Raw genomic sequence first — 14,377 nt, 5'->3', positions numbered from 1 at the left:
TGACCACTTCTTGCTGCATGAGACGATCAGTTACTCTTTTATTGCACAAGCTGTTTATTGCACAGCAAGGCCAGACGTAGTTTCAAATAAAAGCACTGTGGAAAACGATGGATGTGCCCGTTTGGTCTGGTGACCCCTGCGGATCAAATTGTCAGGGTGCAGTGAAAATCTTTTTTGCGCACTACCCAGGCAAGTCATCTTCAACAGGTAATGGAATAATGAAGAGAGAGAGTGTAGGGTTACAGTCAGTCAAAGACTGCAGAGTAGTGTTACTATACTCCATAAAGTTCAGGGGTTAGTCTCTTACCAAGGAGGGGCCCATTCATGAGTCCGATAACAGCAATAAGAAACTGCCCTTAAAATTCTTCAAAGAGTTAAAGAAAATAATAAGGAAATTTTTATGGAGGGGGGGAAACCGAGGATAGCACTAGATAAATTAACAGAATGGTATAAACAAGGAGGCTTACAATTGCCAAACTTCAAAAATTATTATAGAGCTGCACAATTAAGATACCTATCAGATTTTTATCAAACAAGGGAAAAACCAGACTGGACGAGATTAGAATTAGATAAAATAGGGGAAAAGATACCTGAACACATATTATATAAATGGGACGAAAAATTGGTACAACATAGAACTTCTCCAGTATTACATCATCTCCTCAATATTTGGAAGAAGATTCATGTAGAAAGAAATAAAACAAATTATCAATTACCAAAACTAATATTGACGCAAAATAAGCTACTCCCTTTTACAATAGACAACCTTTCCTTTAGAGAATGGGAAAAAAAAGGGATTAAAAGAATAGAAAATTGTTTTTCAGGAAGTAGATTCTTATCCTTTGAACAAATGAGAGATAAGTACAATATAACTGGAGATACAGCGCTGGCATATTACCAACTGAGATCCTACTTGAAAGATAAATTAGGAAACAATTTGAGTTTACCAGAGGGAAGTAACCTTGAATATGTGATTACAGATACAATGTTAATCAAAAGATTTATAACAAATATGTATATTAAACTGCAAGAAAAGGAGAATGAGGAAATAAATGGTAAAACTAAACAAAAATGGGAACAAGATTTAAATATAAAGATAAAAAAGGAAACATGGGAGAAATTATGTTCTGGAACGATGAGAAATACAATAAATACGAGGCTACGTATGATACAATATAATTGGTTACACAGACTATACATTACACCGCAAAAGTTAAATAAATGGGACCCAACAGTATCTGATAGATGTTTTCGATGTAAAAAAGAAAGGGGAACAACAATTCATGCAATCTGGACATGTGAGAGAGTAGAAAAATTTTGGGATGATCTCAATCAGATATTAAATAAAATAACAGAAAACAATATACCAAAGAATCCAGAGATCTTTCTCTTAAGTAACATAAAAAACAAAGAATTTGGAATTGATTTGGAGGATGCACAAAAAAGATTTGTTAAGATAGCCCTAGCCGTAGCAAAAAATGTATTATTTCAACCTGGAAATTGGAAGATAATTTGAAAATACAACAATGGTATATAGAAATGAATAAATGTATTCCATTAGAAAAAATAACATATAGTTTAAGAAATAATATTGAAATATTCGAACAAGTATGGGAGCCTTACATTAAATACAATAGCGAAAACCTACCGGGGACAAACATTACCTAAGTTGATGGAAGGAGAAGGAAAGAAAAGAATGGACGCAGTAGAATTTCTGGTGTATTTTTGCTGAATGACAACATTGTCTGACTGGCTTAATGCAACCTAGATTGTATACCTAAAATGGATGAGAGGGGGGGTGGGGGGGTGGCTTGGGAGGAGGGAGGGGGGGGGGAGAAAAAGTCACTGTATATGTGTGAAAAAGAAAAAGTGTATATCATGGCTAATGTGATTTATGGTGTGAAAAATAAAAAATTTAAAAAAAAACTGCCCTTCATATCATCAAGCTTGAGGAAAGGGGTGAAGAGATTGTGATAAGTTCCCCCTAATGTTCCCCTTTAAAGAATGGGCAGCTTTGAAGATGGAGCAAGTTGAGTGAACATTTCAGGTTGCAGGCCTTCGCAACTGGGAAAGAATTTAAAAAAAAATAATTGGGGAGAAGGAGGGAGGAAGGGATGGTGCAAAGGGGATATGTGTGAAAGGATGAGATCAATTAATAGGAGGAGATGATTAAGCTTCCTTGACTGGACGTTCTAAGGGAGAAAGGAAGATTGAGCCAATATATTGTTTCAGTCCACCAGCACTCGAATGTGGAAGACTGAGATGCTTCTCTATTGGAAGTTTCATATATTTGTTGTGTTGTAATGTGGCAGGCTTGCTACAAAGATTCCTGAAGAAGTGATGTGGAGCAGTTCATCCCAAATCTGGCTTGGATAAGGAGATTGATTTCTAATCTTGCACTATGGCTGCACTTGGTCTTGGGTTTCAGCCAACTGCCAAGTTTGTTGGCTGCAGTTATGGAAGCTGAGTGAGGGGCACGTCAAAAGAGGTTCTGCCTCCGCATGCCCGCAGTCAAATCTTGCCTTTCAGCTCCAAGGCATTACCGCAGCATCTTTACAGAGGTCGAAACAAGAAAAAGGAAGGCTCTGAAGCAATTAAATTTATGTTTATTCGTTTTTTAAAAAAAGATGCTGCTGTATTCATCAGGACATCAAATTTCCAAGGAATATTTTTAGTCTGTTCTTTCACTGGAACTCTTACTTCAGCAACTGCTTTGATATAGCAATTGCAATGAGGTGTAATACCCCACAAGAAAACAAACCTCTTTGATCAAACTTTCGATTGTCATCTAATTTATTCCAGTTTGGTTCAATTTTTGTTAATGATGAAGAGTTTTTTTTTCTTTAACCTTAAAGGTTCCTAATGTGCAAACTATTGGCAATGTGGATGTTTGCAATTAAGATGGCATTATTGAAGAAGGATTGCCATGTGATATTTAGGCTACGTGCACAGACAACAGGCCATTTGGCCCTTCTAGTCTGTGCCGAAACATCATTCCTCCAGTCCCACTGCCTGCACCCATTCCATAACCTCCAGATCTCTCCCATCCATGTATCTAATTCATTCTTAAAACTTAAGAGTGAGCCCACATCTAACACATCAGGTGGAAGCTCGTCCCACCACTCTGACTGAAGAAGTTCCCCCTAATGTTCCCCTTAAACCTTTTCCCTTTCACCCTACGCTCTCTCTCGTATCTCCTAATCTAAGTGGACAGAGCCTACTCACATTTACTCTTGTCTATTCCCCTCATGATTTTGTAGCCCTCTATCAAATCTCCCCTCACTCTTCTGTGGTCTAAGGAAGAAAGTCTCAACCTGTTTAATCTTGTAACTCAACTCCTGAAGACCCAACAACATCCTAGTAAATCTTCTCTGCACTCTTTCAATCTTACTGATACTCTTCCTGCAATTTGATGACTAGAACTGCACACAATACTCCACATTTGGCCTTACCAATGTCTTGTACAATCTCACCATAACATCCCAACTCCTGTACTTTGACTTATTAAGTCCAAGATGCCAAAAGCTTTCTTTACAACCCTGTCTACCTGTGATGCCACTTTCAGGGAATCATGTATCTGTTTTCCCAGATCTCTTTGTTCCTCTGCACTCTTCAGTTCCCTATCATTTACTGTGTATGTCCTATCTTGATTTCTCCTTCCAAAATGCAACACCTCACTCTTGTCTGCATTAAATTCCATCTGCCATTTTCTGGCTCATTTTTCTAGTTGGTCCACACCCCTCTGCAAACTTTGAAAACCTCCCTTGCTGTCCACAATTCCTCCAATTTCCCACAGTATCATCCAGATCATTGATGTAGACAAGAAATGATAATGGTTCCAGCACCGATCCCTGAAGCACACCACAAATCACTGGCCTCCAGTCTGAGAAGCAATTATCTCTGTCTTCTCCTTTTAGCCAATTTAAAATCCATTTTACAACCTCTTCATGGATACCTAGTGTCTGAATAATCTGAACTAACCTCCCATGTAGGACCTTGTCAAAGGCCTTACTAACATCCATGCAGACAACATCCTCAGCCCTTCCTTCATCTACTTTCTTGGTAACCTCCTCAAAAGACTCTATAAGATTCATTAAACATGATCTACCACACACAAAGTCATGCTGGCTATCCTTAATCAGCCATTGGCTGTCCAAATACTTGATTATCCTATATCTCAGGACACCCTCCAATAATTTACCCACTACTGACATCAGGCTCACTGGCCTGTAATTTGCTGGTTTACTTTTGGAGCCTTTTTTTAAACAATGGAACAACATGAGCTACCCTCCAATCCCTTGGCACCTCACCCATTTAAAATATTTCTACCAGTCCCCTACAATTTCTACACTTGTCTCCTTCAAGGTCTGAGAGAATATCATGTCAGGCCCAGGAGATCTATCTACCTTTATTCACTGTAAGGCAGCAAGCCCCTCCTCCTCTTGAATCTCTGTGTTCCATGCCACTACTGCTTGTTTTCCTTCCTTCCTTGTACACCATGCCAGTTTCCTGAATAAACACTGATGCAAAAAAAAAACTGCATAAGATCTTCCCCCACTTGTAAGGCTCAACACATAGACAACCACTCTGATCTTCTAGGGGATCAATTTTGTCCCTTAGTATCTTTTTATTTTTAACATACTTGTAGAAACCCTTCAAGTTTACCTTCACGTTATTTGCCAAAGCAACCTCATGCCATATTTTTGCCTTTCTGATTTACTCCTTAAGTATTTTTTTTCATTTTCTATACACTTCTAGTACCTCATTTGCCCATTGTTGCTGATACCTGCTCTACACCTCTCTCTTCCTCTTTACCAGATCGCTAACATCCCTTGAAAACCAAGGTTCCCTCTGCCTGTTAACTTTGCCTTTAATCCTGACAGGAACATGCAAACTCTGCACTCTCAAAATTTTGCCTTTTAAAGCCTTCCACTTAAAACATCCTTGCCAGAGGACGACTTATCCCAATCCACTCTTCCTAAAGCCTTTCTCAGTTCCACAAGATTGGGCTTTCTCCAATTTAGAATCTGAACTCGAGGACCAGACCTATCCTTATCCATAATTAACTTGAAACTAATGACATTATGGTCACTGGACAAAAAATGTTTCCCTTCACGCACTCCTGCACCTAATAGGAGATCAATTATTACATCCTCTCTCATTGATACCTCTATATATTGATTTAGAAACTTTCCAGAACATATTTGACAAACTCCAAGCCATCCAGCCCTTTTACTATATGGGAGTCCCAGTCAATATTTGGAAAGTTAAAATCTACTATCACAACTTTTTGTTTCTTACAACGGTCTGCTATCTCTCCACAGATTTGCTCCTCCACTTCTCTCTCACTATTGGGCAGTCTATAATACAACCCTATCAGTGAGGTCACACCTTTCCTGTTCCTCAACTCTATCCATATGGCCTCTGTAGACAAACCTTCCTGGGATGTCCTGTTTAATCAGAGCTGTGATATTTTCCCTGACTAGCAATTCCACTCCTCCCCCTTTCATCCCTCACCCTCTATCACACCAGAAAGAACAGAACCCCGGAACATTGAGCTGCCAGTCCTACCCCTCCTGGAATGAAGTCTCATTAATAGCAATGATGTTGTAATCCCATGTGCCCTAAGCTTGTCTGTCTTTCTGACAATACTCCTTGTCTTGAAATAAATGCACCACAGAACATTTATATCATGTACAAACCTTTGATTCCTGTCTATACATGCAGTCCTCACATGACCTTTAACCTCCTCCACCTTACTATCAACTCTCACACTCTGGTTCCTAACCCCTTGCCAATCTAATTTAAACCCCCTGAAGCAGCATTAGTAAACCTACTTTCAAAGATGCTAGCCCCCTCCAGTTCAGCTGCAAACCGTCCTGTCGGAGCAGGTCCCACCTTCCCTGGAACAGAGCCCAATAGTCTTGAATTATGAAGCCCTTCCACGTGCTCCATCTGTTTAGCCACGTATTTAGCTGCATTAACTTCCTCTTTCTAGCCTCACTAGCACGTGGCACGGGTAGCACTCCTGAGATCGCAACCCTGGAGGTCCAGTCCTTCAACTTTGCACCTAACTCCTTAAATTCTCTTCGTAGGACCTTCTCATCCTTTCTTACCACGTCATTGGTCCCTACATGGACCACAAAATCTGGCTGCTCACCTTCCCTCCTGAGAATACCGAGAACTTTATCTGAGATATCACAGACCCTGGCACCAGGGACGCAGCAGAAAATCAGGGATTCTCGATATTGCCCACAGAACATCTTATCCCTCCCCCTAACTATCTGTGCTTTCCTCTTTACCCTCCTTCCTGTCTAAGCTAAGGGTCCACTGTCAGAGAAATTACCATTACAACTTGTCCTTGGTAGGTCGTCACCACCAACAGTATTGTGAAAAAATGCATTTTATGAATATGCTTAATAAAGGTAAGGCTTTCAGTTACCGCTGCTTGTGCAAATCTAGCTTTCTTAACATCTGTGCCAAAGTAAGATAACGAAGTTCTCAAGTATGTCAATCAGCCTTGAATTATGGACACTCTAACTTTCCCAGAATCGTTGTAGACATTTCAAGGTAATATAATGGTAAACACAAAATGCAGGTATGTGAGGTTTGTGTGAAACATGTGAAGGTCTGATGCAGACCCCTTCCTAAATTGTGTATACGTGTATGGCAAATACTTAGTAAGTTGAGCTCAGAGTAGAGAATGAGTCACTGAAATCTTTCTTGAATCCCCTTCACTCCTGCATGTATTACAGAGGGTTAATAAAGAAGCTGTCGGATGCTGAATTGGGTTGTGTGGTGTTTTCTTGAATCCCCTTCACTCCTGCATGTATTACAGAGGGTTAATAAAGAAGCTGTCGGATGCTGAATTGGGTTGTGTGGTGTTTTCTGCTGTCTTTTTTTTAATTGCAGCACGTGCTGACTTTAACATTGACATAGTCGGCAGGATCTCACTGGGACAGAAGTCACTTTGGACCGAGTAAGAGGCAATCAGCATTTGGGACATTGGAGGGAGGATTAAAAAAAAAGTGTCTTCAGATCCATTGCCTTTCACCCCGGTTTCCGAGAGCACTGTGGTCCCTCGTCTGAGGTTGATCTGGTTCCCTGCTGAGATCCAGAAAAGAACCAGGATAGGCAAGAAGTCAAAGCTTACAGTTCTGTGGAGTATATAGTATAATGTTATGCATGACTTCAGTGGTTATACAGTTATATGAATAAATGGATTATATAAATAAACAGATACAGGCTTGCCTGAAGTTAAATTTTAATTCGATTTCTTGGCCAGAAGAGGTCCAGATAAAAGATTAATTTGTAAGACAGGCAGGAGATAATGGACAAGAAGAAAATAATTTTTCCTTGTTGTTACATAGATTTTTTAGCCTGGGTAAATTTAAATTGTGAGAATCATTTTGGAACTCAGGCTAGGGACAGACTATGGAGAAAAGTGATGTAGGAGGCGCCCTGGTACAATAAATGTGTTATTTGTATCTGAAGTATGGTAAAGAATTTTGACAGCTCTGAGCAGCATTAACAGATAGACTCTGTGAAGAAACATGGTCCGTAGAGTATATTGGGGAAAAAACCAACACTGGGATAAAAACATAGGAAGGAAATGGAGAAAGTGTGTACAAGAATGGAAGGAACAGGCACAGAAAGAATGGCAAAAAAAATGTCAGAATGAAGATGGAGGGAAAAATGCAAGTCGGAGAGGGATAGAGTTGTGTAGAAAGGAGGGTGGGCCCGAGGATGACAATCAGGAAAAAAATTGGAGTCATAATGAGAGCAGAGCGAGGCACCAGATGGTCGACAAACAGAAGGTGATGAAGGAAGACTCCGGGGACCCGATGTCAGGCATGGTGTCCCTATTTTTGCAGATCGATGAGGATTCAAAAGATTCCTTGTGGGCAAGATCCACCTCCACATGCACCCCAATACCTATAGCCAGCAGCCCTGTCTCTCCCTAGTTACGATCAAGAAGGAGGAGGAGTAGCTATATGTGGTTGCAGGCTCGGCTTTGATGGGGAACTGTTGCTCATTTTGGAAAAAGGGACTTGAAGAGATTTGCCTCCCACCTTCTGGGCTCCTCGAACGCTGTGCTGGATGTGAGGAAGAAGGGGTTTAAAAAAAAATCTCGAGCTGAATGTATCAGCAGCATCAATTTGAAACTAGAGGACTTCACTTGTAATCAAATGAATCTCCTTTTTATTAAACATACTTTAATGTGTCTAAAACATTAGAGCTTTGTAGAATTAAATTGGCAGACACAGATTACGTCAGTCTTCGACATAAAAACCAATTCATGCAGCGGCTTCACAGCTATTGGGCATTAAAATGACAGTTAAGAAATGTTGTTAATAGCCCAACATGCTCCAATGGGCTTTGTTAACTATATCAGATCATCTCAGGACTTATTTTCCCTGTGCCATTAAATTTTGGTTCCTGGGGAAAGTGCAAAATGGAGGGGGAAGATCCCATACTGTTGCATGAACTCAGACAGCACTGGCCCCAGCCAGTTGATCAGATAAATTATGCTCACAGCACTAGATGATAGTTTAAAAGCAGTGGTTCTCAACCTTTAAGTATTCCCTATGCCGCAAGTGCTCTGTGATTAGTAGTAAAAGGTGTCTGTCAGTGGTATGTGGATAGAAAGAAAATGTTTGAAAGCCACTGTTTTAATCATACCTCATTGACTCGTTATGTGTACTGTTTCAGAACTCCAAAGGTAATGAGCCAATGACCATTTTTTATCAAGCAAAATATATCAGTAAGAATTGGGTCTAGAACAGTGGTTCTTAACCTTCCCTTCCCACTCACATACCGCTATAAGCAATCCCTTACTAATCACATAGGACCGATGGGATAGGGATTATTTAGTGGTATGTGAGTGGAAAGATAAATGTTGAGAACCACTGGTTTAAGGCAATTTGCTGCCTGGAATGTAAGCCTCTCCCCAAAGAAACTGCACAGGAATTTTGGGAGCACTTTAATGTAGAACACCAGACTGAGGCTGCAGATCAGCCATTTAATGATGGCCAGCCATCTGCTTAATTTAATGCAATCCTTACGCAATGCTTAGTAGAGGAAAAAAAAACTGCATCATTATTTAGGACTGGTCAGATAATACCAAAGAGCGATGATGGCCTTCTGTCCAAGTAATAAAGAGGGAGCATCCCTGAATGAAATGTGAATTCCCCTTCAGAACAATGATGAGAGGTAATGATAAAAGAGACAACTGGCCGTATTCCAGCGAACCAACACACGTTCCTGTTCAGCGCTTTAATTTGCATCAGGGGCGAGACCAATTGTAGACACCCTGGCCATGCACCCAGAGTAATAATGATCTCGTGGACCACCACCACGCTAATATATCTGCTGTAAGTGTGGTGGAGAAGGATGTTGGCACTAGGTGTGCCCCCCCTGGAGAGGACCATTGCCGTCAGGCATTTTTTACTACTAATAATCCCTTCCGCCAATGATCTGATAAGGGGCCAGAGGATCTCACTGTCTCCCCCCTAGTAACACGGAGGACGAGTATTATTGATACAACGAGGGTCCAAGGTGTGTCTCTTCCATTTTTTTTTGATTGATACAGCAGCAACCTTACAGGGAGCATTGACATATTGATCGATGCCTCAACCTTGCAACACCATCATCCGCAAATACTGGAGAAGAATCGGGGGAGGTATGGTCAGCATCCCCTTATGAGGTAGCATAAACCAACTCAATCACCTTCCATCATTCATTATAAGTTTACATCCAGCATTGAATGGCAGCTCTCCTGACATTTAATCAAACAGGCCGCGTGACTCAACCACGCTTGAGCCAGTGTGAACTTTTTCTCTTAGTGAATTCACATCTGACCTTCCGTGACTGAATTACTGTTAACTCGGCAGCCTTTTTAACACTGCCTCCATATGAACTGGAAGGACCAGATTATAATTATCTTTTGACTTCTGGCACAAGAAGATTTAATAGACAGTCCCACTGATGAAGCTATGACTTGGTTTATTGATGGGTCAGCCTTTATTGATGATACAGGTTATGCCATTGTCCAAAACACAGATGAAATAATCGAGGCGGCTGCCTTCCACCATCCATTCTTTCCCAGCAACTTGAATTATTTGCCCTTATTAGAGCCTACATGATAGGGAAGGGAATGTCATTTAATATTTATGCCCAGACAAGAGACCTATATCCCTTGGGAATGCTCACGCAGATGCCACTGCAAAAATCTGCTGCTATAAACGGTCCCTTCATCGTTTATTCGGAAAGCAATAAACTGCTTGTAAATAGAATAGTCTTGTCTGACATAGGAGATGAAGTAAAACTTCAGCGGGCCGTCCCTGCTAATTTATTTAAATTCTGAAAACAGTAGGGGTGTACTGGAGATTTAGAAACTGAATTATGAGCCAACCCCTGCTGAATAATTTCTGTCCCTAATGCATGCTTTTTAAAAATTCTGTAAAGCTTAATTATATACATGCAATAACATATTTGGCTGGAGGAAATGGTAAAATAGACACAGGTATGTATTATCTGTCAGCAAAATAATCCTGGTAAAGCAATTGTTCCCTCCAGGAAGGACCTGAATACCTACCAGTTGAGTGTATATAGATTGATTTTGTAGAATTGCTTGTAGTACATAGCTATAAGTATTGTCTTGTTATTAATGATATACCTCAAAACTCGATCTACCTCATGTCTTGAAAAAACACTGAAGCAAATTTATATTCTTATATGCACGCTATGAATGTACAAACTTGGATAAAGGTTTTTAAAAATTTTTTCAGTAGTACTACGCATTCTTGCAGAGAATCTTCAAAAGCAATGCAATTTAGAACATTTTATCCTCAGAACAATTTAAGTAAATATAACAAATGTTTTGGCAATGAAGAATATGCACACTTTACTCCCAAATCCAAAACTATCTCCAATTCACAAGTTAACGTAAACTTAAATCAGTGGTTCTTAACCTTTTTCTTTCCACTCACATACCACTTTAAGTAATCCCTATGCCATCGGTGCTCTGTGATTAGGAAGGGATTGCTTCAGGTGGTATGTGTGTGGAAAGTAAAAGTTTGAAAACCACTGTTTTAATCGTCCCTCATTGACTCGTTATGTGCACGGTTTCAGAACTCCAAAGGAAATAGGCCAATGACAATATTTCTCAGGCAAAATATTTCAGAAACATTTGGGTCTGGAGCAGGATTCTCAACCTTTCCTTCCAACTTTAAGCAATCCCTTCATAATCACAGAGCACCTATTGCATAGGGATAACTTAAAGTGGTATGTGAGTGGAAAGAAAAAAGGTTGAGAACCACTGACTTAAATGATCTATAAAGAAAACAAGATTGCAGAATCTGGCAAGCAGGATTCTACTTTATATGATTGCACTGAGAGTCTAACTACGAAACTTACATGTCCAGTCATTTACTTCCTCTGTGCTTAAATATTATAATTTTTTAAATGAATTTTGCATCTGCTGATTATTTTAATCACAGCTTAAGAAGATGGTCAGGCTCATCGGCAGTAGAAAAAAAATGTTCAGTTTTTTTAAATTCAAGTTTGGATCGAAACTTCATTTTTTTAATATATAGTGTTCAGTTGATCATTGTACTGCAAAGCTGTCTGATTTGGAGTAGCTCATTAAATTTTAAATTTATTTTTGTATCTTCCAGCTTTATTTTAAAAGTCTAAACCTGCCCCAGTTAAGTTTTGAGCTCCTCTTGCATTTTTCATACGAAAGGCACGAGCAATAATGTCAATTAAATTCTTGAGTCTTTGCATTGATAAGTTCTAAATGCTGAAAGGAAAGAAATCCAACTGGAAATGATGTTTCCTGGTATCCACTCCCATGATTACTTTCTGGTTAGGAATTGGGAGTGGGAAAAGCTGACACCAAGTGACCCTTCAAGGAGTTACTCATCACACCCAAGGCAGTCAAACATAGAAACATAGAAGATAGGAGCAGGAGAAGGTCATTCGGCCCTTCGAGCCTGCTCCGCCATTCAATGAGATCATGGCTGATCTTCCCCACCTTCTCTCCGTAACCCCTAATTCCCTTATACTGAAGAAATATATCTAATTCCGTCTTAAATATATTCAACGAACCTGCCTCTACTGCCCTCTGTGGCAATGAATTCCATAGATTCACCACCCTCTGGGTAAAGAAATTCCTCCTCATCTCGGTTCTAAATGGTTTGCCTATTATCCTTGAACCATGGCCCTGGGTTCAGGACTTCCCCACCATTGGAAACATCCCTTCCACATCCATTCTGTCCAGTCCTGCCAGAATTTTGTACGTCTCCATGAGATCCCTTCTCAATCTTCTAAACTCCAGTAAGTACAATCCCAAATTGCGCAATCTTTCCTCATAAGTCATTCCTGCCATTCCAGGTATCAGCCTGGTGAATCGCCTTTGCACTCCCTCCATTGCAAGAACATCCTTCCTCAGATAAGGCGACCAAAACTGCACACAATACTCCAGGTGTGGTCTCACCAAGGCTCTGTACAGCTGCAGTAAGGTATCCTTATTCCTATACTCAAACCCTCTTGCTATGAAGGCCAACATACCATTTGCCTTTTTAACCACCTGCTGTACCTGCATGTGCGCCTTCAGTGATTGGTGCACAAGAACCTCTAGGTCTCTCTGCACTTCCCCATCTCCCAATCTATTGCCATTCAAATAGTAATCTGCCCTACGGTTTGTATTACCAAAGTGGATAACCTCACATTTATCCACATTGTAGTGCATTTGCCATGTATCTGCCCAGTCCCCCAATTTATCCAAGTCACACTGGAGCTTCCTGACCCCCTCTTCAGTGCACACAACCCCTCCTGGCTTAGTGTCGACTGCAAATTTGGAGATATTACATCCAATCCCCTCATCTAGATCATTAATGTAAATTGTGAACAGCTGGGGTCCCAGAACAGATCCCTGTGGCACCCCACTGGTCACCGCCTGCCACTCAGAAAACTAGCCGTTTATCCCAACTCTCTGTCTTCTATCTGCCAGCCAATTCTCAATCCACATTAATACCTTGCCCCCAATCCCATGAGGTTGATTTTGCATGCCAGTCGTTTATGTGGGACTTTATCGAAGGCCTTTTGGAAATCCAGGTACACCACATCCACTGGCTCTCCCCCATCTATTTTACCTGTCACCAGGTTGAGGGGCAACCTCGGTGAATACATCACACTGACTGTGAAAAGATTGGCCCTGGTAAAAGACAACATGACGTATCGGGAGGAAAAGCCAGAGCCCCGCCCGGGCTCATGAGTGGCAAAAATGGACAATTGCCATATTTAAGGGCTTTTTTGGGGGTTTTGTTTTGGGTGCCCTTGTAATGATTAATTTGTTGAAGGAAAAAGAGACCAAATCAGATAGCGAGACGGGAATGGCACATCAATATTTAATTATGAATATCCCTAATGTATGTTAGAACTATGAATACATCTCTCTGTTGGACCTGTACCCATACCCTTTAACAATACAGCGCCTTGGGAATGGTGCTCCAACTGGACTCTGAGGACTTAAACTGGGTTTGCAGGGGATGGGAACCAAGGTGAGGAAGCCAAAAAAGAGGTGGTTGACACTTCAGCAGGGACAGCTGATGAGGAAGGACAAGCAGACAGGGCAAAATTGCAGTCATGGGGAGCAACAGGGACTCCGAGTCAATGTAATAATAAAGTTTTAGAGGTTTTGCATTTCAATGCACACAGAGTATAAAGTGGATGACTTGATAGTACAGCTACAGGTTGGCAGGTATTATCTTGTGGCCACCGCAGAATAGTGGCTAAAGGATGGATGTCATTGGAGCTGAATGTTCAAGGATACACAGTGTATCGAGAGGCCAGGCAGGAAAAAATGAGGAGGCAGCGTGGTCTTTGGTAAGGAACAACAGTAAGTCATTTGAAAAACGTGTCAGTATCAGAAGCTGTAGAATCACATGGGTTACGTTAAGAAATAGCAAGGGTAAAGATAAATTGTTAGCTGTGATATACAGATTTCTGTCCAGTAGCTGGAATATGGACAACAAACGACAATAACAGATAGATAAGGTGTCAGAAGCAATGGTAGTCATGGGGGATTTTAACATGCAAGTAGATGGGGGAAAACCAGGTTGGAACTGGATCGCAAGAGAGAGAATTTGTAGAAAATCTACAAGATGGCTTTTTTTTTTGAGCACCTTTGTTGATGAGCTTGCGAGGGGATTGACTGTACTGGATTTGTAACCACAGGTGATTAGAGAGCTTAGAATAAAGGAACCATTTGGGGGCAATGATCACCATAATGGTTCAATTTGAGATTTTTGCAGGGAGAAACTGATGTCAGATGCGTCAGTATTTCAGTAGAATAAAGAGGATTACAGTGACA

The 14,377-nt window shown here is 40.7% G+C and overlaps 1 protein-coding gene across 3 annotated transcripts in view; it reads left to right on the top strand.

The window, feature by feature from the left end:
- The window catches only part of LOC138736042 (cadherin-22-like), a 1,166,757-nt gene that overhangs the window by 466,579 nt on the left and 685,801 nt on the right, over window positions 1-14,377 (top strand). The gene's annotated exons all lie outside the window — the stretch shown is intronic.

This window comes from Narcine bancroftii, chromosome 6 (genome assembly GCF_036971445.1).
Source record: "Narcine bancroftii isolate sNarBan1 chromosome 6, sNarBan1.hap1, whole genome shotgun sequence".
NCBI lineage: Eukaryota > Metazoa > Chordata > Chondrichthyes > Torpediniformes > Narcinidae > Narcine > Narcine bancroftii.
The sequence above is the reverse complement of the archived record's forward strand: the minus strand, read 5'-3'. Positions and strand labels throughout refer to the sequence as shown.